The 26,978-nt window shown below is 45.3% G+C and overlaps 1 protein-coding gene and 1 pseudogene across 5 annotated transcripts in view; one reads left to right on the plus strand and one right to left on the minus strand.

Annotated features, from left to right (window-relative positions):
• Window positions 1-26,978, plus strand: part of ANKRD6 (ankyrin repeat domain 6) — a 160,736-nt gene that overhangs the window by 32,382 nt on the left and 101,376 nt on the right. The gene's annotated exons all lie outside the window — the stretch shown is intronic.
• On the minus strand, window positions 13,878-14,218 carry LOC308520900 (large ribosomal subunit protein eL30-like; annotated as a pseudogene). Its single transcript has one exon. The product of its transcript is annotated as a large ribosomal subunit protein eL30-like (transcript).

The raw sequence follows: 26,978 nt of genomic DNA on the forward strand, positions 1-26,978 counted from the left end.
CCCCCTGCCGGCCTGGTCACCCCCAAACTGCCCCTCTGCCGTCCTGGTTGCCCCCTAACTGTCCGGAAGGAAGTCAGACGTCTAGAAGATGTCCAGTCGACCCAGTCTAATTAGCATATTACCCTTTTATTAGTATAGATATATTTTTATTGAGTTCAGAGAGGGAGAGAGAGATAGAAACATTAATGAAGAGAGAAAATCATTGATCGGCTGCCTCCTGCACACCTCCTCCTGGGGATTGACCCCACAACCCGACCATGTGCCCTTGACTGGAATTGAACCCGGGACCATTCAGTCCACAGGCTGACACTCTATCCACAGGGCCAAACTGGCTAGGGCTCCATTGAATTTTAGAGAGTGGAAGAGGAAGAGGGAGAGAGAGTGAGAGAGAAAGAGAGAGAGAGGGAGAAAGAAACATGGATGTAAGAAAGGTTGCTTCCTGCATGCACCCCCACCAGGGCCAGAAATTGAACCTGCAACCCAGGTACATGTCCTTGAGCAGGAATCAAACCGATGACCTTTCTATCTGTGGGCTGATGCTCCAACCACTGTTCAGGGCCAGGGCCATAGACTTTAAAAATGAAAATGCTGTTATATTAAAGAATCTTTTAAAATAATACATAATTCTACTCTTAATAACTTATTTTTGCAAATTATCATCTACATATGTATATATTTTACCAATTATAATTAGTGTATTTTCATATTTTACTTTTTTCATGGAACAGTCTCATAAGCTATTTCCTGTTTCTACATATCTTTCATAATAGTCATTTAAAAGCTGTATAATGTTGCATTTTGTTATTTACCATAATTTGCTAATTTAGTCCTTAATATTGAATATTTAATATATAGCCAAATACTTAAACTGCACATTCTTTTTTTAAAAAAATGTCTTTATTGTTGAAAGTATTACAGATGTCCCCCTTCCTTTCCCCCCATGGGCCCCCCCCCCCACACACACACACATATTGTCTGTATCCGTGGGTTATGCATATATGCATATAAGTTCTTTAGTTAATCTCTCCCCCCCAGCCACCTGCCTTCTCTCTGAGATTCAACAGTCTATTCCATGCTTCTATGTCTCTGGGTCTATTTTGTTCATCAATTTATTTTGTTCATTAGATTTCTTGCTCATTTATTTTGATTTTTAGATTCAGTTGTTGATAAATATGTATTTGTTGCCATTTTGTTGTTCATATTTTTTTATCTTTTTCCATTTGTTCAAACATAAGTTTCCTGGGTTTTTGGATTATTTCTTTAAAATAGATTTCCTGAGCCCTGGCTGGGTGGCTCAGTTGGTTGGAGCAGTGTCCCATACACCAAAAGGTTGCAGGTTCGATTTACGATCAGGTGCATATGGGAGGCGACTGGTTGATGTTTCTCTCTCTTTCTCTTTCCCTTTCTCTCTCACTGTCTCTTGAAAAAAGAAAAAAAATCAATGAAACATATAATTGGGTGAGGATTTTTAAAAAATAGATTCCCAGTAATGCATTACTGAGACAAGTATGTGAACCTTGAAACATCATTTTGAAGGCAGTGTAATATTCTGCAAGTTGGAGGTTTTTCTGGTTTATTGACTCATCCTCTCTTATTGGGTAGAAGTCTTCTTTTCCTGTTTCCAGTGTTTTGCTATTATAGATAACTAGAGGCCTGGTGCACAAGATTCGTGCACCGGTAGAGTTCCTAGGCCTGGGTGGAGATCAGGGTCGATCAGGGCCTTCTGGCTGCCGGCTGGGCCTTTCTTCATTGTGTGCCACCCCCTGGTGGTCAGCGCCCATCATAGTGAGCAATTGAACTCCTGGTCGAACTCCCAAGGGGACACTTTGCATATTATCCTTTTATATATATAGACGCTGTGGAGTATATATTTTTGCATAACGCTTTTTTCATAATTAGAATTCTTACCTTAGTGGTAGTTAGAAATAGAATTATAGTCTTAAAAAGGTCAAATTGTTTTTCAGAAATGATGATTTACATTCCAATTAATAATCAAGTGAAGTTTATTAACAAATCAGTTTGTTTTATTATAGTCTTACATCCTTTGGGATGTTTTAAAACAGCTCAACATTTGCCTTTTTTGAGGACTGGACCTTTCCTAGGAAGTAAAGTGTGGTTTGTATCATTTGGGATGGAAGAATCCCCCCTCCTTTGGTTCCTTCCTCCGTTGGAAAAAACAACAACACTGCTTAAAGGGCACTGTACCATCAGAGTCTTGCCCACACAATTTCTGTGCTGACTTCTAACTAGCAGACGTGCGCATTGGCATCTTTTTGTACTCTCTTAGGTCATTGTCTGTCTGAAATGTAATTGTCCCAAAAGATCAGCCTTCCAAGTGAGCTATTTCTTCTATCCCATGCTTTTTTCAAAATGACTTCTGTATTCTCTCCACTCTCCTAGACTCTAAATCCCACTTCTGTTGGCAGCATATTGACTGTATTAGTGACTCTGGTGGTACAGTGCCCTTTAAGCAGATTTTTCCCGATGGAGGAAGGAACCAAAGGAGGAGGGGCTCTTCCTTCCCAAATGATACAAACCACACTTTACTTCCTAGGAAAGGTTTGGTCTTCAAAAGAAGGAAATGTTGGTTAATCCTCACCTGAGAATATTTTTTCCATTGAATTTTAGAGAGAGAGGAAGGGAGAGGGAGACACAGAGAGAGAGAAACATCCATGTGAGAGAGACACATCAAATTGTTACCTCCCTCACGTGCCCTGACCAAGGCAGGGGATCGAGCCTACAACCCAGGTATGTGCCCTTGATCGATCCCTGGACCCTTCAGTCTGTGGCCGACGCTCTGTCTACTGAGCCAAACCAGCTAGGGCAATGATATTTTTTTTAAAGCAAGTTCTCAGAGATCAAATCACAGAAAGACTGATTATATCCATGTTGGTGAACAGGTAGGAAAATGGGCACTCCCCTTGGATGTTGGTGGGAGTCCAAGTTGGTAACATCTATTTCGATGTAATTTATCAGTAATTACCAAAGTTTTATATGCACCTATCTTGTGCATTTCCCCTGCTGACTTTAGAAAAATAAGAATGTTGATAGCTGTTTCATAATAATGTCATTAAGTGTCTAGGTGGTGGTGGTGGTGGTGTCTTCTACTCTATGAGGAAGCTCCATGAAGCCACATTCCAGTAGGCTTCGTACCCAGAACAGTGCCAGGGGGCAGTGTGGGTCAAAGTAAATGTCATGATTCTTTCACCACATAGGCCGAAAGGTTTTACCGCTGTCACTCAGGCCCCTGCAGACATTGGGAAGGCACCTCCGAGGACCTCCCTCCTTTCCTCTGCTTCTGGGTCCTAGACCAGCAGTGAGATTCTGCTCTAAGAAATATTCATAAAATTCAATTGACCATAAAACACTTTGTAAATGTAAGTGCTGTAAGTGATCCAAGTTATATCAACAGCTTTTTGAGAAATTGAACAAGGAAAAGGGTTTTAAGGGAATGGGATGCAGGGAGCCAGCCTTGCCATTTTCAAACCGTAATTAATGGGCCATGGGCCTGCATTATGTAATTTCAGAAATGACTAATGTCCGGACTGTTTTTGAGCATTGTGAGAGGGACCTCATCCCAATATCAGTCAGTCTTTCTACATTACACAGATTATGTGACTTTTAAAATCCCCGTTTTTATTTTATAGTCATGTTGTTTCCAGCTGTACAGCCATTAGAGTCTGTACTCAGGACCGTCTTCTCCCCTCAGATGCTGAAGAGGTCAGTCACTGAAGCCCAGCTGGCGTCCAGGCAGGACCAGGAAGGTTCCCGGTCCAGGGCCCTGCAGGACCGCTCCCTTGCCCACTCCCTGACTCACGGGGCCAGAGCTTTTCATCGTTAGAAAATTCTCTGAGCTTATGCATGTGCGTTTTTTTCCATCCAGCCAACAAACCTTTGTTCAGCTGTCTGGAGCCCCCAGAATATATCTACTCTTTGTACCCTCCTGTATTGTGGATGGCCACCCCTCGCCCCACCCTGCTCAAGTCATTTCCTTTTCATCACACAGGATTCTTAGAATTTTTGCTGTCCTGGTTACCCACTCTTCTCTGTAGAATAGTATGCAGACCATCGAGCCTCCCTTACCCCAGCCCCAACCCATCCCCCCTTGTTCATAATACTGGCTTTCTGATCATGGATCCTTAAATTAGGTCTGTTCATGTGCTAGTTTACAAACAAAAACCCCCAGAGTTGATCTTAAGTGAAAGATGGAACATCTGTTCTTCTGAAATCTTTTCCCTTTCAGCACATTTTTTCAACCCAGATCACACTTGGAATTCTGACTCTGTCCATCTTATCTAAAGCATTCATCTCTCCCAGCCTGGTGTCGTCGGATAATTTGAAAAGACTGCCTGCCGACTGCTGATGTATTTACCCAGGCTCAGGGCTTGAAGAGGGTGACAAATCCCTCATAACGAGGTTTGCCAAGTGCCTGCTGGCAGCCAGCGGATTCAAGCCTGAATCCCTGGGGAGAAGGGAGAAGGGAGAAGTACAAAACATTGGACCTGGCTGCTCCAGGCGCGCCTGCGCGACCCCCGGTCAGAGGAGCTTTGGTTTGACCATTGACATGTAAATGGCGAGGGGCTGAGGCTGATACCCGCCAGACCCTCTCGCCTTCCCACCAACCACACAACGGCCCAGGGTTTGTCTTTGTGAGGCCCTCAGCATCCTGGCCGCAGAGGTAAGTCCCCTTATCAGCTCTGTTGTAAGGCTGTTCTGTTTGGGACTGGGACTGTGGACTCGAAGGTTCTCCCAGCCACATGCCGTGGGAGTGGTCTCTTTGGAATACACTCTGTCTTGGAGTGGACGTAGGCCCTGTAAGGGTTTTCATTGTAAGAAATGAAAAAGAATACTACTAAGTAATTACTACTGTGATTTGATGTGAGGAACAGAGTCCTATTTGCCCATGTGTATGTACCTATACAAGATTTGATGCTAGGTTCAAAGTGCTTTTTGAATTTTACCTGAAATTTCTGTAGAATAATTTTATTTTTGGCACTGTGTTTTCTGCAGTCCTATTCTGTCTGTCCCTCTCCCTCCCTATCTTTTTTCCTATCTCTAACATTCCTTCCCTTCCCTTCTCCTTCCTTTTCCTGGCAGTGATGATAAATTGTAACTCGTAAAAGTGTCTCTGTGTGCTTTTACAAGTTAGAAAACTGAAGGAAAAATTATTCACCATTAGGAGAATCATGAATAAACTACTACCAAGGAATGGTTATGCCAGCGTCTCTTCTGAAACTTCAGTGGAAGAGCTCACAAGATGAACATGGGACTTGTAAAATTTGTGGTGCTGTTACCGCATGGTGAGGGTACATGTCATGCTTTGGACTGATTTTGTTACAAGCCCTTTAAGAACTAGCAAGGAATTATTTAAAATCTAAATTTAGATTTCACATTCAGAGGAAAATCTTGACGACAAAAATCTTGAAGTCAAAGGCTTTATGTAGGACTCACTTCCCTGACTGCTTATAGAGATGGTGCTTTTAGGAAAACATTTTCTTAATAAAATGCAGATGGTTCCAGATCTCTCTCTTTCCCTTCCTCTAGCCCCTTCCCCTTCTCCTCTCTCTCCCCTCATAGAAACTCTTTGCAGTATGAATTCAGTACGTAGTGCATCCTGAAGCTTTGAATATAGATTGGTGGTTGCTAGATCAGACACTGTTTTTGCTTTTTTAAAGTAATTATAGTAATAGAATTGTCTTTATACCAGAATACCCATAATGAGATTGAAAAAAAAATAGTTTATACAATCACTCTTAGATCCAGACGCCATAAATCCTATCATTAAGTGGGAACTCTATTCTTAACTTTTAAGTGTCTCTTGCTGTAATGAGCATAATTAGGGGAGCTTGGTGCAGTGGAAGGAACACAAAGCTGAGTGTTATGAGGCATGGGGTCCTTCTCTGGCTACCGAGGTGGCCTTGACAACTGACTAAGTAGTTCTCCGGGCCTCAGTGATGGACTTCAGTGGTTTTTCACCAGGGGTGGCAGTGTCCCACCACGGGCGCTCGGAAATGTTGAGGGGAAACATTTTATTTTATTTTATTTTATTTTATTTTATTTTATTTTTACCATTTGAAGATTTTATTTTCTCATTTGCACAGTGGGATATTAATTGTACCCATTTCATTGATTTGTTAGGTGGATTAAATAAGATAATGTAGACAAAGCTTTTAGCACAGTGACTGGGCACAGGGTCTGCCCTAAATGAATATGAGCTGTTAGCAATAATAATCATTCACCTTCCAAGTCTGCAAGGCACTGAAAGGAAGACATCGTGTTTTCTATTGTATTTCCCAGTGTCTTGCTCAGTGCCTAACACCCTGGTCTCAATAAAAATTTTAGTCTGAATTGAAAGAAGTGTCAATATCTCAGTCTTGAGGTTCTTACAGATTTATTTATTTTTTTTTAATTTTTTTATTGATTAAGTTATTACATATGTGTCCTTATCCCCACGTTAACCCGTATCCCCCCCACTCATACCCTCACTCCCCTGTTGTCTGTGTCCATTGGTTAGGCCTATATGCTTGCATATAAGTCCTTTAGTTGATCTCAGGGGAAACATTTTAAATTGTCACAGTGTATGGGGACAAGATTTCTACTAGAAATTTTGACATGCCACCCGGCCAGTGAATAATTGGCCCACCCCAAATGCCAATGGCATCCCCACTGAGAAACACTGGACCAGATGATCACTACGGCTCTTCCCTATTTCTCCCAAGTTTATAAGTGGGCACCGAAAACTTCTAAATTGATGTTGAACTATTGCACTTAGTGTCTGCATCTCACACTTAGCATTAAACTCGGCGTTTCTGGGAGTGGAGTCAGATCTGGTCATGCTGGCTGAGGACACTCACGGATTGGCCCCTTGGATTCAGAGCTTTATTGCTGGGGCCATTCCCGGCTCTGAGCACAGGAACTCACTGTTACTGTTCAAGAGGAGGTGCAGAGCCTGGTCTGGGTTTTGTGCTTGGCTTTGGCTTTTCCCTCATGTCCTCCTCCCTCAAAGGGACATAGTGGGTTCATTGTGGCCACAAGCCTGGCCTCCAGGCCTGAACTTTTTCACTGTAGAAAACTGCCGGCGGCTGCCTCAGCAGCTATCTCATCGGTTGAGACCTGCTCTGCGGCTGGGACGTGTCTGTCTGTCGGGAAGGGGGTCATTATGCAGGCAGGTGCTGCCCGGCAGATCCACCCACCTGTTGTCACAGGCCAGAGGCTTTGATGAGATGGAAAGGGTGTTGGGCTGGAAAAAAGATTCTGGGCAGTCTGAATTCTTACATGGTTTTTCTTTGACAGTGTGATTAAATTACTTTTATTTGACAGTGAAGTGCTATTAAATCAAAGTCCCGCAAGAAAGCTTCTCTCAGGATTATCTTTTGCTAGAAAGCAGTAGAGAAGTGAGCTATTAACTCTTACCAGAATTTGCTGTGATGTTGTACATCTATGTAACGCTTAATAACTAGAATGTAAGATTACCTGGGACATATATTTAATTGATGTGTTGTTTTTAATTACAAAAGTTATTTATTAAAGAAATTTCAAATAATTAAGAAAAGTGTCAGTAATCACTACATTTTGACATATATCCTGCCAGTTTTAAAATTTTTACAAAAATGAGGTTATAGTGTACTAGTGGCTCATTGCATAAAGATTCGCACAATAGGCCTTCCTTCCCCTGGCTGCCAGCACCGGTTTTCCTCTGGCACCCAGGACCCAGGCCTTCGCTCCGGCCGCAGCAGTGAGGCTTGGCTTCTCCGCTCTGGCTGCTCCCAGCCCCTCCTTTTTATTTTTTCCAGCCACTCGAGCGGAGCCCAGGGCAGGCTGGAGGCCTGGGTCGCCCCCAGGCCCCAGGTCCCCAGCCCCTCCTTGAGCGGAGTACAGGGCCCGCAGGAAGCTTGGCTTCCTCTGTTGCCGGGAGCAACCCAAGCCTCCTGCTCGCTCCAGCTCTGTGGCCGCCACCATCTTCAGACGTCTTCAGTCTTTGCTCTGTGCCTGCATATGCAAATTAACCACCATCTTTGTTGGATTAATTTGCATAGTTGCTCTGATTGGCTGGCGGGTGTAGCGGAGTGACGGAGTGATAGTTAATTTGCATGTTTCTTTTTTATTAGTGTAGATGGGAGGTTTTTTGTTTTTTTGGGTTTTTTTTGCTTGTTTTTGTTTGTTTTTGTTTTAAAATGTATTTTTATTGATTTCAGAGAGGGAGAAAGAGATAGAAACATCAATGATGAGAGAGAATCATTGATCAGCTGCCTTCTGCACATCCCTCACCAAGGATCAAGCTCACAACCCAGGCATGTGCCCTGACTGGGAATCGAACCGTGACCTCCTGGTTCATAGGTCAACATTCAAGCACTGAGCCACATCAGCCAGGCTACAGTGTATGTTTTATAATCTGCTTTGTATACTATCTCATGAACATGTTTCTATAACATAGATATTACATAGTTTTACATGACTACTGGCGATCCATTGAGGGGAAGAGCACAAACTCTAGCAACAGACTCTGGGTTTATACCTCAGCCCTGCCTCTAATTAGCTGGGAAAATTATTTAATTTGTTCTACTCTTTTAAAAAATTGGGAGAATAATAATAACACTACATTGGGGTGCTGGGAGAATTAAATGAGATAATAGATGTAGAGTGCTTAGAATAGAGCCTTGCATAAAGTAAGCACTCAGTATCTGAGATATCATTATCTTGTCAACTTCAGCATCCTTATATGACTATACCATCTTTGCTAAGCAATCCCCTGGTATTAGACATTCTTGCAACTAAATCCTTTCTGACATCCAGAGTAATTACTTTCACATCAGTTACTAAAAGAGGAATTTCTGAGTCAAAGAGCACACAACAATTTGAGGCTTTGGATTCATATTGCTGAATTTCTTTCCAGAAAGCTTGTCTTGATACTTCTACCAACTTTTAGCTGAATTAAAAAATTCAGCTTGGCTTTCTTTGAATGTCCCATTGCTCTAAGACCTCCCTTTTCCAATAATTGGGAATATACACCCAGTTAATATTGCTTTAGGGCAAGCATAATTAAGGAAATCTATGAACCACAAGCCAAATTCAATAAAGCATTCCATCTACAGTGGGGCCTTGACTTACGAGTTTAATTCGTTCTGAGACCGAGCTCGTTAAGGAGCTTGTTAACTCAAATTACTCTATCAACTCAGTGCAAAAAATCGGCCAAGAGACAGCTGGTATCTCAAAAAACTGTTAGTCGGGACACTCATAAGTCAAGGCCCCGCTGTATATATATAAAAGCCAAGCATCCAGAATGCTGGAACAACTGGTTGCTATGATGCACACTGCGGCAGCCAACTGCCAGATCAGGGCCCTGATCGGCCCCCTCCAACTTCCTGCAGCCCCTGGCCCCCGTCTGGCCCCGCCCCTGATCTGTCCCCCCACATTGGGGGCAGGGCTGGCCAATCTTCTGTGTCCCCTGCCCCCCGGCCCTGATTGGCCCCCTCGGAGCAGGCTAGCCGGACCCCACCTGTGCACAAATTCATGCACTGGGCCTCTAGTAGTCAAATAAAAAACAAGGTGGATCACCTGCCACTGGTATTTTCTATGCTCCAGCTTCTCTCCATTGATTGAAAATTCTTCGTGTGAAAATATGTGAATGTGTAACTCATAAGTGCACTTCCCCCCCCCAGTCCCATTTAACCTCTAGACATACTGGAAAGAAAAAAATTACCTTCAGTAACATGATAGGAAATGTATAAAAAATTATATATAATTTGTAGAACATTAAATTAGTCCCTTTATTCTGTGATATGTGAAAATTACTTATTTCATTGCATTTTTACATTTAGCATGAAGAAGTTGCAAACTGGTATTTACAAAGACTGGATCCATAGTGCACCCTTTGCTACCTGACTTGGTAGTGAGTGCTTGGCCCAGGTGCCTTGTTCAGCATGTCATGCTACCAATTGTTGTGTGATGACTCAACCCACACCCCATCTCTGTTTGGATGACTGAGACCCCTTCGTACAGCCTACCTGGCCTTGATGTATATCTGGGGCAGTGATGTTAGAGGAAGCCTGCTTCTGTTTTGTTCTCAGCAGTCCACCCACCTCCATCTAATCTAATAAAAGAGAAACATGGTAATTGGCTTACGACCGCTACCCTTCCCATTGGCTAATCAGGGCGATATGCAAATTAACTGTCAGCCAACATGGCGGCCGGCAGCCAGGCAGCTTGAAACTAACATGAGGCTTGCTTGCTTCAGTGACGGAGGACTCCAACGTTCCCCGCCTGCCACTGCAGGCCTCTGAGCCTGCAGTTTAAAAAACATTGTAACGAATATAGAAGGTAAACAAAACCCCAGAAACCAGCTTTCAGCGAGCTGGGATCTCAGAGCTGGAGTCAGAGCTGGAGTTATACATTGTTTCGAACCGAAACAAACCAGATACCTATTTTCAGCAGCGGAGGCCTAAGAGGTGGAGCCTCAGAGCTAAAGCTGGCCCAGAATTAAAAAAAAAGAAAAGAAAAAAAGGAGCGGTTGGGAGCTTCCATCACCTGCCAGCCTGAAAACAACCCTCAGCCCCTCACCCAGGCTGGCCAGGCACCCCAGTGGGGACCCCAACCCTGAAGGGTGTGTGACCAGCTGCAAACAGCCCTCAGCCCCTCACCCAGGCTGGCCAGGCACCCCAGTGGGGACCCCTACCCTGAAGGGTGTGTGACCAGCTGCAAACACCCATCATCCCCTCACCCAGGCTGGTCAGGCACCCCAGTGGAGACCCCCACACTGATCCAGGACACCCTTCAGGGCAAACCAGCCAGCCCCACCCATGCACCAGGCCTCTACCCTATATAGTAAAAGGGTAATATGACTCCCAGCACCGGGATCAGCGGAGCCGCGAGGCCTCCCAGCACCGGGATCAGCGTGACAGGGAGCAGCGCCCAAACCCCCTGATCGCCCTGCGGCTCTGTGTGTGACAGGGGGCGGCGCCCCAACCCCCTGATCGCCCTGCTCTGTTCGTGACAGGGGAAGGCGCCCCAGCCTCCTGATCAGCCCTGCTCTGTGCCTGATACGGGGGAGCTCCCCAACCTCTGATCGCCCTGTGGCTCTGTGTGTGACAGGGTGCAGCACCCCAACCCCCTGATCAGCCCTGCTCTGTGTGTGACAGGGTGTGGCGCCCCAACCCCCCCCCCCCCCCCCCCCCCCCCGCCACGGGCCCTGCTCTGTGTGTGACAGGGTAGAGCCATAACCTCCCCATCGACCCTGCCTTGAGTGTGACAGGGGGCGGCACCCCAACTCCCCAATCGGCCCTGCTCTGAGCCCGACCAGGGGCTGCACCTAGGGATTGGGCCTGCCCTCTGCCACCCGGGAGCAGGCCTAAGCCAGCAGGTCGTTATCTCCCGAGGGGTCCCAGACTGCGAGAGGGCACAGGCCAGGCTGAGGGATCCCCCCTTCCCCCCGAGTGCACAAATTTTTGTGCACCGGGCCTCTAGTTTGATTATAAACACAAATGCCAGTCTGAACATTTATACCACATGACCTAACACAATTATGAGGGAGACATCTAGATGATTCAAAATATGTTCCATTTGGATTCTCATCAAGAACACAAAATGTAAAAATTCTCAAATCTCTGAAAATACATCCTAGGACCCCAGAACTATGCTTAGGAAAGACTGATGTGGTTGACAGACACTGTCCAAGGTACTGTTTGATAATTATTGGCATTTAAAAAAGAAATATAGGTCATCTTTTGATTATGTCTTTGAATTGAACACTTGTTTCATTTTTGCTCAAGAACAGTGGCATTCACACTTTGGTTTGTGACCCACAGTAAGAAATGTGTTTTATGTTGTAACCCAGTATGTACATATCTATAATCTTAAAAGCGTAATATGCTAATTAGACCAGACAGCTGAACGACCTTCTGAACATCATTCCAGGCATCCTTCTGGATGAAGCCGCAGTGGCGAGGGCCGAGGCAGAGATGGTTAGGGGCGATCAGGCAGGCAGGCGAGCAGTTAGGGGCAATTAGGAAGGCAGGCGAGTGGTTAGGGGGATCAGGCAGGCAGGCAGAGTGGTTAGGGGGATCAGGCAGGCAGGCAGAGTGGTTAGGGGCAATCAGACAGACAGGTGATCAGTTAGGGGCGATCAGGCTGGCAGATAGGCAGGCAGAGTGGTTAGGGGCGATCAGGGAGGCAGGTAAGTGGTTAGGGGCAATCAGACAGGCAGGCAAGTGGTTAGGGGTGATCAGGCAGGCAGGTGAGCATTTAGGGGCGATCAGGCTGGCAGATAGGCAGGCAGAGTGGTTAGGGGCGATCAGGGAGGCAGGTAAGTGGTTAGGGGCAATCAGGCAGGCAGGTGAGTGGTTAGGGGTGATCAGGCAGGTAGGCAAGGAGTTAGGGGCGATCAGGCAGGCAAGCAGAGTGGTTAGGGGTGATCAGGCAGGCAGGCAGAGTGGTTAGGGGCAATCAGGAAGGTAGGCAGGTGAGTGCTTAGGAGCCAGTGTCCCGGATTGCGAGAGGGTGCAGGCTGGGCTGAGGGACACCCCCCACCCCCCCCACCCCCCAATACACGATTTCATTTACCGGTCCTCTAGTTCAAATATAAACACACATACAAGTGAAACAAGTGTTTCCCAAAATACATGCAGTGTATTTTGACATTTTCTATTTCATTCTTTGTAATGTTGCTTGTGACCCACTAACTTATTTCATGACCTGCAAATGGGCCTGACCTGCAGTTTATAATTGTGTTCCAGGGTGGTTTGTTGTTGGGTGCGAGCTGATGGTAACCTTGGCAGGGACTTGCGTCCTTTTTCACTGGAGAAGCATGTTGCCTTCCTCCTGGTGCCGGGTCCAGGGCAGGCTGTCCTTGCCCAGACATCGCCTCTGGAGCGGTCTCAGTTCTGTGGGGCTGGACACAAAGTGGAGGCAGAGTCCCTTGTGTTGGCTGCCTGGGCACTTCAACAGCTTTGCTTTAATTTTCATCCTTCCCTGGACTGGCTGCTGCAGCTGACAGCTCTGCGCGAGAGGGGAGTTTTAAACAAAGGCGATAATTCACTTTGAGGGCCCCTGAATCATGTCTTTGTCTCTGCTCTTGACAGAAGAGAAGGAAGTTGTTCATTATTAAGGATGCCAGCTGCCCATGGATTGATATATCTGTAGCCAGCGCTGGCTCACTTTCAAGAAGGTAGAAAGCTGGCTCCCCAGTCGGTGTGTTCTGAAGGGATCCAGGAAAGATTTTCTTTAAAACGTCTACTCATTTCCCTGTGTCTAAAATTTTATTATTAGAAGTCCATTGTTTTAAATCTTTTTAGTTTTCTGGTCTCCCAGAATTCCAGATCAATATAAAAATATCCTTAGGAAAGAGAATACCTTAGGAGTGTATCAGATAACATTTAATGGGGATTTAGACAGCCACTGAGAGAGAACAAGGGGTGGGGGTGCAGGAGGGGGCATAGGGAGCCTGCAGGTCTGTGAACAGGAATGGAGTAAGTTTGTGTCTAATGGTAATTCGAAAGCTACTTGAAATTATTGAGCTCTTCAAACATTTTAATGAGAATTTTATGAAGAACCTGGTGGCTTGGGGTGGACTTGAGTAGGGCTAGAGCTGAGGGAACTGACATCCACCAAAGGAGACCAGAACTCTTAGGATCGTTTGGCCTACTCAGGGGTTACGAGGCCTGCATTGTCCGTTGGGTTTGTGTTTTGTTTAAGAAATATGTTCCGTGTAGACAACACGACTGAAGCACGCTACCCACGGTTCACATTGTATTTTGCTTAATGCCTTGCAAGGACCTTGCATTTATTTAGCCATTTCCCCTCAATCTTAGCTTTGTTTTATTTTGTTTTGTGTTTAAACCAAGTTTAAAACTGGCCAGTTTTATTAAAGAAAAATTGTGCATGATTTACTTTTCACCCATCTGCCTGGCATGCTTCTAACATCAGAACCCCTGCCTCAATGATAGCCAGTGTGCATACTCTGAAGTATTTTCCACACGCTGCCACTGTAGTGATCTTATAGCCATTGTAGTGATGGGCACGGGACTTGGCCAACATGGCATAGTACTCTTTCAGATTTGCTCAAGGCTGGGCAGGTGTTGGCAAGGGTGACCAGCTTCGCTGTGCCTTGTCTGATCATCTTCAGAGTCAGCTTGTACCCCAGCACATACTTTCCACTTTCCATAACAAGTTGGAGCCTAGAATTGATGGACCCAAGAGACTTTTTCATCTTCTTTGCGGCCACCATCTTCCTGCCTTAGATGTGGGATGGCAAGGTGAGCAGCCGCCAAGGTGGCTGGGGAGCGAGAAAGGAGCCTTAGCTTTCTGATTGGTCAGCTCACTGCATTCCCTTGCATGCCAGTTTGTTTTGTCAGTTATTGGTGATCATAGAATTTAGAGCTGAAAAAGACCTTAGCGATCACCTGGATAAGTGTTTTCCTGTGGTCATTAAATCAGCACTTACTGTTTATAAGTTACTGATAGAGACTGTTGGTTGACTGGGTGAGAACCCTGTAAATATTGATCTTCCCTATCAAGCATTGTGCAGTATACAGGTGTGCGATTCTTCCTAATGAGTAGCAACATACACAATACATTTCAGTGATACAGATATATTCATTTTTTTCTTTGCCAAATATCAGTTGTCAATTAAGCACTTACTGTTTATAAGTTCTGCGGCTGGAGGTACAAAGGTGAGTGAAACATGGACCCTGCCCTCCGAGATGCTGTAGGGATTCAGGCACAGACAGTCACGGTGACAGTGTGGTGGCTGCCGTGATGAGGAGCTGTGGTTCCCCCTCCTTACCCTGGTGAGCGCTTGCTCTGGGAGACCCCACTTTGGAAAACACTGGGTTGACTGGATTCTGCTGCACCAGCATAGCTGATGAGCAGTTACAGGGTGTCTGTGAGAGGACAGAAAGCCATCCTCTGAAGTTTAGGAAACAAGACCAGGAAGGCTTCTGGTGAATGCTGTTATCTCAGATTGGCCTGTGTAGTGGATTGAATAGCAGCTCCCCCGCACTCCCCTCCCCCCCACCCCCCCGCAAAAAAAAAAAAGATACATCTGTGTCCTCATCCCTAGAACCTATGAATTTGCCCTTATTTGGAAGCAGGGTCTTTGCAGATGTGGTTAAGTGAGATTTTGCGATGAGATGATTCTGGATTATCTGGGTGAGCCCTAAATCTAATGGCAAGTGTACTTTAAGAGTGAGGCAGCCCTGGTCGGCTTGGCTCAGTGGATAGAGCGTCGGCCTGCAGACTGAAGGGTCCCAGGTTCGATTCCGGCCAAGGGCACATGCTGGAGTTGCAGGCTTGGTCCCCAGTGGGGGGCGTGCAGGAGGCAGCTGATCAATGATTCTCTCTCATCATTGATGTTTCTATCTCTCTCTCCTTCTTCCTTCCTCTCTGAAACCAATAAAGAAATATATATATATATATTTTTTAAAAAAAGAGTGAGGCAGGGGTGCCTGGCTGGTGTGGCTCAGTGGTTGAGCATTGACCCATGAAGCAAGAAGTCACTGGTTCGATTCCTGGTCAGGGCACATACCTAGGTTTCAGGCTTGATCCCCAGTAGGGCATGCAGGAGGCAGCCCGTTGGTGTTTCTATCTCTCTCTCCCTCTCTCTCTAAAGTCAATAAAAACATATTTTAAAAAAGAGTGAGTCAGGGAGAGATGTGACACAGACAAAGATGTGACACAGGCCAGGTGTCCAGAGAGGCAGAGTTGGGGTGAGGCAGCCACATGTCGAGGAACGCTGTAGCCACCAAACAGCAAGGACAGGATTTTCCACAGGAGCTTCCAGAGGGAGCTCGGCCCTGCCAACCCCTTGGTTTTGGACTTGTAGCCTCCTGAACTGCGGGAGAATACATTTCTGTTTTAAGCCGCCAACTTTCTGAGTAATATGTTATGGCAGCCCTAGCAGACTAATGCAGCCTGGATTTCGATAGTCAGGAACTTCTGAAGGGAGGGCCTTTTCTGGAGAGAGTGCAGGGACTGGGGGCAAAGCCCTGTTTGAGAAGAGAGAAGCTAGCCGTGCGGCTGGAGCTCAGATTTAGTGAAAGGGAGTCACAGGAGATAGGGCTAGAAAGCTTGTGTCTGACTCCTTGCCTTTGTGGTGGTTTGAGTAATGCCTTGTTTGTAAAGGATCATTTGTGAGTTCGCTGTCCTGCCTCTTAGGCAGTGTCTCTTAACACTGGTGACCAGGAAAATAATACAGGACGAGGTTTGTTGGTTGCTCAGGCGGCTACGCTCTTGTGTGGATATATGAAGATTGTAAATGTTCCTTTTTTAAAAAATTTATTGGGGTGGTCAATGTTCTTGATTGTTGCCCCCCTGGAAAGGTGGCTTTAGTCACTCACTACATCTTGTTTTTGAACTTGTCTTTCTCACTGAATTTTCCTAAAAGGATTTATTTTCATGGCATTTTATGTCCTTGAAATGATCATTTAATGTAAAATAATTTCTGTGACATGTAATAAACATCTTTAAACCAGATAAAGAAACACAAAACTAGTCCGGTGCTGCTTTCAGAGATCCGTGAGTTCCTATTCTAGAACAGACCCTCTCCACATCACACACTTTCTTCTGGGAGAACTGGACATTGGATACCTTTTTATTTTCTATAATGAGATAGGATTTAGTAGTGAGCACATTTTGAGACCTAATTAAATATTATTTCTTTAGGTTGAGAATAGCAGCTCAAGGTCTTGGGTCTACTCAGCTGTCTTTCTAACCTGCATTGATATCTTCTTGTGTCTTCACTCTCCCCACCCCCTAAATCTCAGGTATACTCATGTTTTATGATTTTTATTTTATTTATTTGTTTGTTTAGAGACAGAGGAAGGGAGAGGGACAGAGAAACATCCATCAGTTGCCTCCCATATCTGCCCTGACTAGGAATTGAACCTGCGACCCCTTCGGTGCATGGGGACAATGCTCCACACTGGCCAAGACATGTTTTATAATTTTTAATGATTAGTTTTTATTATAAAAATAATTCAAGCTTATTGTCAAATGTCAATAAGGTTTGAATATATGGCTCCTTAACCCTTTGACTGGTTGCAGTACCCCCGTCTCACTTTTCTATGGTTTGAATGTTTGTGTTCCCCCCAAATTCGTATGTTGAAGCCTAATGCCCGGTGTGTGGTGCTGAAGGTGGGGCCTTTGGGAAGTGATTGGATCATGAGGGTGGAGACCTCATGAGTGGGGTCACTGCACTTCTATAAAGACCCTCTCGTCCCTTCTACTGGCTGAGGACCCAGTGAAAAGGCCCATCTATGAACCAGGAAGCAGGCTCTCCAACACCAGCCTTCTGCTCTGCTGCTTTGACCTTGGCTGCAGAACTGTGAGGAATACATTTCTGTTGTTCATTAGCCACCCAGTCTGTGGTATTTTGTTATAGCAGCCTGAACAGGCCACGACGTACCTCTATCCCTGTGTTACTTTCCTGTGACTGTTGAACAAATTACCATAAGCTGGATGGCGTAAAACAGTAGGAATTCCTTCTCTCACAGTTCTGGAGACCAGAAGCCCAAACTCAAGGGGTTGGCTGGTCGAGCTCCCTCCGAAGCCCCAGGGGAGAGTCTGTCGGTTCCTTGGCTCCTGCACTTCTGGGTGTTACAGGGATCTCTTGTCTTGAGGCCACAACACTCCAGGCTTTGCCTTTGTCTCCACATGGCTGTTTCCTTTTCTGTGTCTCTGTGTGTGTCCCCCAAAACGTCCTCTGCCTCTCTTATGAGGATTCACGTGACTGCATTTGGGCCCAATAAAGTAATATCCACTCTTTCACCATATAAAGTAATGCTCACAGATTCCAGGTATTAGGACATGGACATAACATTTTGGGGGCCACCATTTAAACCGCTACCATTATTAAAGAAAAAATTATTGACACTGGTTACAATGGTAAGGAAGACTTTATTCAGGACTGTTGTGGTAGGTGTCAAGACTAATGCAATAGGGGAGAGAGACCAGGCTCAACTCTGAATACAACAAGAACAAGTGGGGATTTATAGCCAAGGAAAAGGGAGGTGAGAGGTTGGGGAGAGATGAAAAATTACTAAGGGTAAGGAGTATTCTAGCTAAATTAACAGGATTCTTCCTGAAGGCAGGCCAGGGTGATCAGATATCATATAAGCAATGGGGAGGGATAAGGAATTTGATCAGAGTTTGAAGGTCATCAGATATCAGGGTGGGAGTATTCTCTCTGAAGTGACATAGCAGGATTCTTACTAAAACTTGGGGCCAAGGTACATTTGGTCAAGGAGAAGGTCTTTGTCACAACCCCTACGCAGTGTTTTTTAGACTGAGAAAGACCATAAAAGCAAACTCAGGTCATGAGCAACCACGCCTGTGCTGGTGGGAAACTCTGGAACTCCGTGCAGCACCTGCCTAATTGGAAAGTGGCTCCATGCTGGACTCTCTTCTCTCCTGCCGGCGCTCTCTCTAGCCTCTCCAGACCGCCTAGTAGTGCAGACATGCCACCTTTGTTAGAGGGCCACACTACAGATCACTGTGGTCCCCACCCTCCCATTATAAAGCAGCACCTGGCTCTGCCTGAATGTTACTGTTTGGATTCATTCTACAGGGAAAATAAAACGCCTATGCAGGCCGAAGTTAGGAAACTCATTGCAACGTCAGAGAGAATTTTAGATAAATCACTATGTGGGAAGAGGAAGTTGATTGCTGGTTTTGGACCCAGACTGGAGACATTTGGCAACTGATAAGAAGCCCCATGGCCATTCCAAGGACCCAATTTGGCATGAACCCCGTGGCTGGAGGTGGGGTTGGGTGGGGGCAAAGCTGGCCCAACTTTAGGCATCTGTGGAAAGAGATGTGGGGGGAATCTCTTCCGTAGCAAGGGAGGAGGGGTCTGCCTCAAACCCCAGATTGACCAGGTCTGAGCCAGGTCCAGATCTGTTGCCGGACTCACTTCTGAGAAAGTAGATGCTGGCCTCTGTCCTGCCCCAGACAGGTAGTAAGTAAATGGAATCAGCTCAACAGCCCTCTGAGTAGCTCCTGTTGGTGCTTCAGGGAATGAGAGGCCCTGCTCTCAGAGTATTTTCCAGGGGAGAATACCTCAGAGACATTGCGGGTTCAGTTGGTTCCAGACCACCACAATAAAACAGATATCACAGTAAAGCAAATTACACTACTTTTGTGATTTTCCAATGTACATGAAAGTTATGCTTATACTACACTGTAGTCTATTAAGTGTGTAATAGCATTGTGTCTAAAAAAACAGTGAATATACCTTACTTTAAAATACTTTATTGCTAACATATTCTAATCATCGTCTAAGCCTTCAGCAAATGATCATCGTTTTGCTGGTGGAAGGTCTTGCCTGGATACAGGTGGTTGCCCACTGACCAGGGTGGCGGTTTCTTAAAATATGACAGCAGTGAAGTTTGTGACATCGATTGACTCTTCCTCTCATGAACGATTTCTCTGTAGCATGTGACGCTGTTTGACAGCATTTTACCCACAGTAGAACTTCTTTCAGAACTGGAGTCAGTCCTTTTTCAACTACATTTATGTGATATTTTAAATTTTTTGTTGTCATCTCAACTATCTTCACAGTCTCTTCACTAAGAGTAGATTTCATCCTAAGAAACCACGTTCTTTGTTCATCCATAAGAAGCACCTCCTCATCCGTTAAAGTTTTATCATGAGATTGCAGCTGTTTGGTCACATCTTCAGGCTCCACTTCTAATTCTAGTCTCTTACTGTTTCCACCACATCTGCAGTTACTTCCTTCGTTGAAGTCTTGAACTCCTCGAAGTCATCCAGGAGAGTTGGAATCAGCTTCTCCCAAACTCCTGTTAATGCTGATATTTTGACCTCTTCCCATGAGTCACAAATGTTTTTTGTTTTTTATTGATTTTATTTATTTTTAAATATATTTTTATTAATTTCAGAGAGGAAGGGAGAGACAGAGACAGAGAGAAACATCAATGATGAGAGAGAATCATTGATCGGCTGCCTCCATCATGCCCCCCTTTGGGGATTGAGCCCACAACCTGGGCATGTGCCCTTGACTGGAATTGAACCCGGAACCCTTTAGTCCGCAGGCTGATGCTCTATCTACTGAACCAAACCAGCTAGGGCAGTTTTTTTTTTTTAAAATTGATTTTAGAGTGAGAGGAAGGAAGAGGGATGGAGGGAGAGAGAGAAACATGGATGTGAGAAACATTGATTGGTTGCCTCCCTCACGTGCCCCGACCAGGAATCAAATCTGAAATCTGGGTATGTGCACTAAAATGTTGTTTGATAGGTTTCAGGAACACTAAAAAGAGGGGTTAGTAGGCTTTTTTTTTTTTTTTGCTTTTTTTTTTTTACTTAGCAGTTTCATTTGGGAAGATAATAGTTGAATAACAGAATAGAATATTGTGTATGAAGGAGGGTGGGGTCATCTGGGATATGTAGAAGGTGTGGTTGTCTTGGAGTAAGGACTGTCAGAGGGCAGAATAAATCACCAGCCAGAATCCTGTTTATAATGAGCCTGCAGGACACTAACTGAAGTCAATGTGTAAACTCTGACAGGTAGGCAGATGCCGTGCTATCTGGGACCAGACCCAGGAAATCTGTCTCTTTCAGGGATGTGCCCTCGGGAATTTTGAAATTTAAATTCTACTGTCTGTTTTTCAGGCGACAATGAACAGACTTTCCTTAAATTCCAAAGGCTGGAAGCAGAGGCCCCTGTCACTGGACAGCTTCTGGTCCCCTGAGGAGCAGTCCAGGGGCTGAGCCCGAGAGCTCCCACCCCTGCCTCCCGGGAGACAGCCAGGTGCCACGCTCTTGTTTTTCTTCCCCTTACACAGTGTGAGACCCCAAGGCCAGGGGTCAGAGGCTGTTTGCCCTGCTGTATCCAAGATAGAAATGCTACCCTGCAGTTCCTGGCACCAAATAGTGGAAATGGGATATACTGTGGTTAGAGAAATGCAATATCATGAGATACTGTTTTAATAAGGGAAAAATGCATTGAGCATCAAGAAGAACTGGCGTTGGAAAGGTCCTGGCTCTGTCACCAGGTGCGTCTTCTGTGAGCCTCTGCGTTTCTGTGTTCTCACCGGTAATAGGGGTGATAGCGTAGCAACCAGGTCCCAGGTCCCAAGCGGAGACCAAAGGGGATCCGGGATGAAAAGCACTTTGGAACTGGCAGATGGCTGTACCCAAGTTATTACTGTTCTCGTTAGAGCAGTGGTGCTTTTAGTGGCTTTGAGCATTCATAATAGACTGTGGGGTCACAGTTTGGGTTTCTGTTGATTCCTGTTGTATTTTAATTTATTAGGTCCTGCTGAATTTACTGCAGGCCAAGGCAGTGGGATGAATAAGTAATACAGATAATAGGGATGCACTTAGCAAAGCCAGAAGAGGACACTGACCCAGCTTAGTCATAATTTTTCCAGCCCAGAAAAGCACAGCTCTTACCGTATCTAAGAGACGCCAACGTTGGTGGGAATGTGCACTAAGATGGGGCTTGCAGTTGAGGCCAGTTTTTAGGAATAGCTTTCCGCGCCCACCGCCGCCACCCCCCCCCCCCCACACACACACACATATCATGATTGCAAAGCACATCATCATCCAAATGCTTCTTATCGAGGTTGACTTCTCTTTACACAGTACGTAAATCCTACCTACAAAATCAAGACTTAGGCTTGTCTAATCGTTTTCTCTAGTAGAAGCACCAGACTTGTTTCTAAGTATTTCCAGTGTTTGCCCTTTAAGGAACCCATGCTTATAAAAACAAATACTTTTTTTCAGCAAGAAGTTTCTGTGTCTTCTTCCCTCCACAGCTTAAGCTCCAGTCAGTGGGGTTCGATCACATTTGCATTCAAAAGGGAAATGTCTTGTTGGAAAACACTGCACACCACACCCCACATGTCAGTGGCAGTTGCTGGGAACTTCTAAAGCTAACTACAATGTTCTTTTTTTTTTTTTTTTTTTTTGGCGGGGGTGGGGGGGAATCTTTTTATTTTGATTTTTTTCCAATTTTTTTATTAATTAAATCCTTATTGTTCAGATTATTGCATTTGTTCCTCTTTTTCCCCCCCATAACTCCCCTCCACCCAGTTCCCACCCCACCCTCCTCCCTCACTCCTCATCCACTGTCCTCATCCATAGGTGCACGATTTTTGTCCAGTCTCTTCCCGCATCCCTCTCACCCCTTTCCCCCCCAAGATATCCAGTCCATTCCCTTTCTATGTCCCTGATTCTATTATAATCACCAGTTCATTCTGTTCATCAGATTATTCACTTCATTTTCAGATTCTCTTGTTGATAGATGTGTATTTGTTGTTCATAATTTGTATCTTTACCTTTTTCTTCTTCTTCCTCTTCTTAAAGGATACCTTTCAGCATTTCATATAATACTGGTTTGGTGGTGATGAACTCCTTTAGCTTTTTCTTATCTGTGAAGCTCTTTATCTGACCTTCAATTCTGAATGATAGCTTTGCTGGATAAAGTAATCTTGGTTGTAGGTTGTTGGCATTCATCACTTTGAATATTTCTTGCCATTCCCTTCTGGCCTGCAAAGTTTCTGTTGAGAAATCAGCTGACAGTCGTATGGGTACTCCCTTGTAGGTAACTGACTGTTTTTCTCTTGCTGCTTTTAAGATTCTCTCTTTGTTTTTGCTCTTGGCATTTTAATTATGATGTGTCTTGGTGTGGTCCTCTTTGGATTCCTTTTGTTTGGGGTTCTCTGCGCTTCCTGGACTTGTAAGTCTATTTCTTTCACCAGATAGGGGAAGTTTTCTGTCATTATTTCTTCAAATAGGTTTTCAGTATCTTGCTCTCTCTCTTCCTCTGGCACCCCTGTAATTCAGATGTTGGTACGCTTAAAGCTGTCCCAGAGGCTCCTTACACTATCTTCGTATTTTTGGATTCTTTTTTCATTTTGCTTTTCTGGTTGGGTGTTTTTTGCTTCTTCGCATTTCAAATCTTTGACTTGATTCTTGCAATCCTCTAGTCTGCTGTTGGGAGTCTGTATGATATTCTTTATTTCAGTCAGTGTATGCTTAATTTCTGGTTGGTCCTTTATCACAACCTCGAGGGTCTCATTAGATTTCTTGTAGGTCTCATTAAGTTTTTCGGCAGTTTCTAGAAAATTCTTTAAAAACCTTAAAAGTGTGGTTTTGAACTCTATATCCAGTAGTTTGCTTTCCTCCATTTCTGTCATTTGTGTCCTTTTTCTTTGTCTCCACATTTTTTATGCTTCCCTGTGTTGAAAAAGTGGTTTTCTGTGCTGAGTGTCCTGTAGGGCCCGGTGGTTCAGCCTCCCCAATTACCTGAGGAGGGCACTCTTGGTGCACCCCCTTGTGGTCTTTGTGCACAGTCTTGTTGTAGTTAAGCCTTGATTGTTGTAGTTATCACTGGGAGGAATTGACCTCCAGGCCAATTGGCTGTGAGCATCAGTTGTGTCTGCAGTGGGAGAACTTCTGTGCTGGAGACACCCCTCTGGGGCAAGACTTGCTTCAATGGGGCTTTGGTGCTCACTGAGTCTGCCCCCTGAGTGTGTCCTTTATGGTTCCATGGGGCTGCAAACTGGATGGTCCCACTCTGACCTCTGGGTTTCCTGGCTCCTGGATCTCTAGGGAGGTGCTAATCTAGCCTTTGCCTGCGGCTATCCAGCAAAAGCCTCCCTGCAGGGCTTGGGCGGGTCGGGTCCCACGGGATCAACAGGACGGGGCTAGCAGTTATGGCTGCTCTCAGTCCAGCCCTCAGAGGCTCTGCTTCTCAGTGTCCTGGTAATCGCTGCAAGCCCTTCAGAGAGAAAGCTGCCCTCGAGTTCCGACCGATGCCAGACAGTCCTGCTTATCCCATTTGAGTCTGGGTCCCTAGAGACTCGCCCGGAACTGGAGCTCAGAGCCTGAGACTCCCTCCCTATTGAAAACAACTCTGTGTGCACCTCTGTACCTTAGTATTTTACTTCCGCACTGCGCCTCCTCTGAGTCTCGGTATGCTTTTCTCTTTTCTTCTAGTTGTAGAATTTCCACTCATCCAGCCTTCCTGTGGTTCTGGATGATGTCCGCTCCGTCTTTTAGTTGTATTTTTGAAGTGGTTGTTTGAGGCAGCAAACTCCGGTGTTTACCTATGCTGCCATCTTGGTTTCTCCTACAACGTTCTTTAGAAACACATTCCTTTGAAGAGCTCAGCAGGACCCCAGCCAAGAGAATGTACCCCATATTCAGAGCAAGGCATTTACACCCTCCTCACTAACCCACAGGCATCTCTCTGGAAGGAAACAAAACATAAAATGCCTGTCAACTGTGTATCTGCAGAATCTTTGCATTAAAGCAAAGTACTTATTTCAGTAACTTGGGGAGGTCCTTTGGGGCAACATCCATTTGGAGATGCTTGAAAATAACCTTTCTCACCCTGGAGTGAGTAGGTGGAGGTGCTTTGCATATTTAGTGCTGTAACTAAGGTGCTTCTGCATTCCTTTCTCACTGAAAAAGCTTTGTGGTGCTGGTGTCTTTTGTGGTGATGGGTCTTCAACTGAAGGAAGTCATCTCCAAAAAAACAAATGAAGCCATGAGTTGAGCGTGCAGATAACATTATGCCCCATCCTATCACTGACCCACAAGATTTTTCTTCTTTTAATGGGCCTGGTTTGCTGGATTGTTTCTGTGGTTTCCACTGAAAGTTCTCATTAGTAGCCACTGTACTCAGCAGTCATCTAGGTCCTACATTCTTGTAACATTAAATTACATTTGCCCAAAAATTTCTTTTTATTCCACTCTTTCACCATTTATCAGATGGTTGTGACTCATGAGATCTGCTACAGTTCTTTACAACAACAGAAGTTATGATTGTAGGCCGATCAGGGATTTACACTGCCTGTTTACTTTTAAACATTTTTGTTTTGTTTCATATATATGTTTTTATTGATTTTAGAGAGGGAGGAAGGGAGAGGGAGAGAGAGAAACACTGATGTGCGAGAGAAACATTGATTGTTGCCTCCTGCACACACCCCAACCAGGGATCAAACCTGCAACCTGGGTATGTGCCCTGACTGGGAATTGAACTGGCAGCGACCTTTCAGTGCATAGGGTGATACTCAACCAACTGAGCCCCACTGTCCAGGGCTATGCTTTTATTTTAAATAATATAACATTCCCATAATTAACATAACCATAATAAAAATTACCTAACTAATCATCCTGCAGAATAATCATTTCAACATCTCAGTAGAGATATGAAAAGAAGTAAGTCCATATCCTTGTCTACCAAGCTTACAGCCTAGTCTTACTGATTTTTTAGAACAGTCTGGGCTGATAAATAGTTTAAAAGTCAGCCTTTAAAGCAAAATTGATCTTTATATTCCTTACCTGGAAAAACCTTTTTGAGCTTTCGGCTGTTGTGGGGGAAATAGAGCAATTAAATCCCATTATAATAATGGCCATATGAATGTAGATTTACAAGTGGCAGGTGCTATTCTAAGTCTTTACTTATATTAATTCACTTAATTTAAAAACCACAGAGATCTCAAACTAGGGTGAAACAGGAAAGACTGCCAGTCTCTAGCTAATGGTCCTCCTACTCAAAGACATGTTTCACTCAGCAAGGCGAGGGGTGCCGGTAGGGAGGTTGCTGTTGTTCCTATTTCTGTGCAGCCCTGACTCTACCCTCCTTCCCCCGTCCCAGACCCCTTTGCGGCAGGAGCCCTCCCCCTCACGTCCATCCGGCGGGCGGCACAGTGCTTGGTTCGGACCCTGTCTGATGGGAGGTAATTTGCAGAAGCCATCTCCTCGAGGTTAGTGACTGGCTGTACCTGCAGAGTCCGGAGGGCTGTGCCCAGCTTTTTGGGTTAGATCAGTAGGTGGACAGTCGGCTTCTTGGCTGCTGGGCTCTCAGGGAAGGATTGGAAGAAGGACAAGGGAAGTCTTCAGAAAGTGGACTCCCACTGCTTCTCTGCCCAGTTAGGGAGCAGTGTTGAGTGGGCCCAGGGCGTCTAAGGTGAGCACCTCTCCTGGGTAGAGAAGAGGACAGAAAGCCATTAGACTCACTCAGTTCAAACCTCATGCCTGCAGCATCTCTAACAGCCCCTGGGATTGGAAGGGGGCGGTTTGGGTGCCCTGGATGGGCTTCTGACTCAGAAGGGATGAGGAGGCCTCAGAACTGCTCTTTGCTACCAGTATAGATGTGGGCAAGATGCCTAATTCCTTAGCTTCTTCACATCTTCTTTAAATTCAATAGGTGTTTATTCAGTGCTGACTGTGCGACAATTACAGCCTTGAACACAAGTGCTACCCTCTTGGAGCTAGAGGAGGGAAAATCACAGTAAACAAAAGAAGTGTGTTAAGTGCTAAGACTGCAGTTTTAAACAAGGTCATTAGAGGAGGCATTTGTCGATATGGTAGCATTTGTGCAAACACCTGCAGGGGCTAAGGGAGAGGGCCATTTAGATATCTGGGTGAAGAAGAATATTCTGTGTAGAGGGTGACAGTGCAAAAGTCCTGCGGCAGGGTTGTGTCTGGTGTGTTGGAAGAGCAGCAAGGAGGCCAGTGCGGCTGGAGCAGAGAGGACCAGGGGACTAAGAGGAGAGGTGATGGGAGAGGAAAGGAGGAGCAGATCCCAGAGGACTTTACAGACCATTGTACCAATCCCTGGGCTTCTGTTCTGGGAAGTATGAGAAGCCATGTTCGGGGCAGGGGGTGGGAGGTGGGTTTGACTAAAAGAGTGACATGATTGTCACTTAAGGTTCATTAACAGGATCACCTTGGCAGTTGTGATGAATAGTCAGTGGGGGGGAGGGGAAGAGCAGGAACAGAAATATCAGGCAAGAGGCTATGCGGGTTCAGGTGAGACAGGATGGAGGCTTGGACGACATGGGAGTGCCACAAAGAGGGCAAGTGGTGGGATTCTGCATCAGTTTAATACTGTTCACCGGATGCTGTGGTTCTGAGGTTACATGAGAAGCATGTAGCGTGCTGGCACATAGTAGGTCCTCAAGAAAAAGTAGCTGCTGCTATTGTTATTGAGAAGCTTGATATTTTGTAGGACAGTC

Source organism: Myotis nattereri, assembly GCF_964212035.1.
Source record: "Myotis nattereri genome assembly, chromosome: 6".
Lineage (NCBI taxonomy): Eukaryota > Metazoa > Chordata > Mammalia > Chiroptera > Vespertilionidae > Myotis > Myotis nattereri.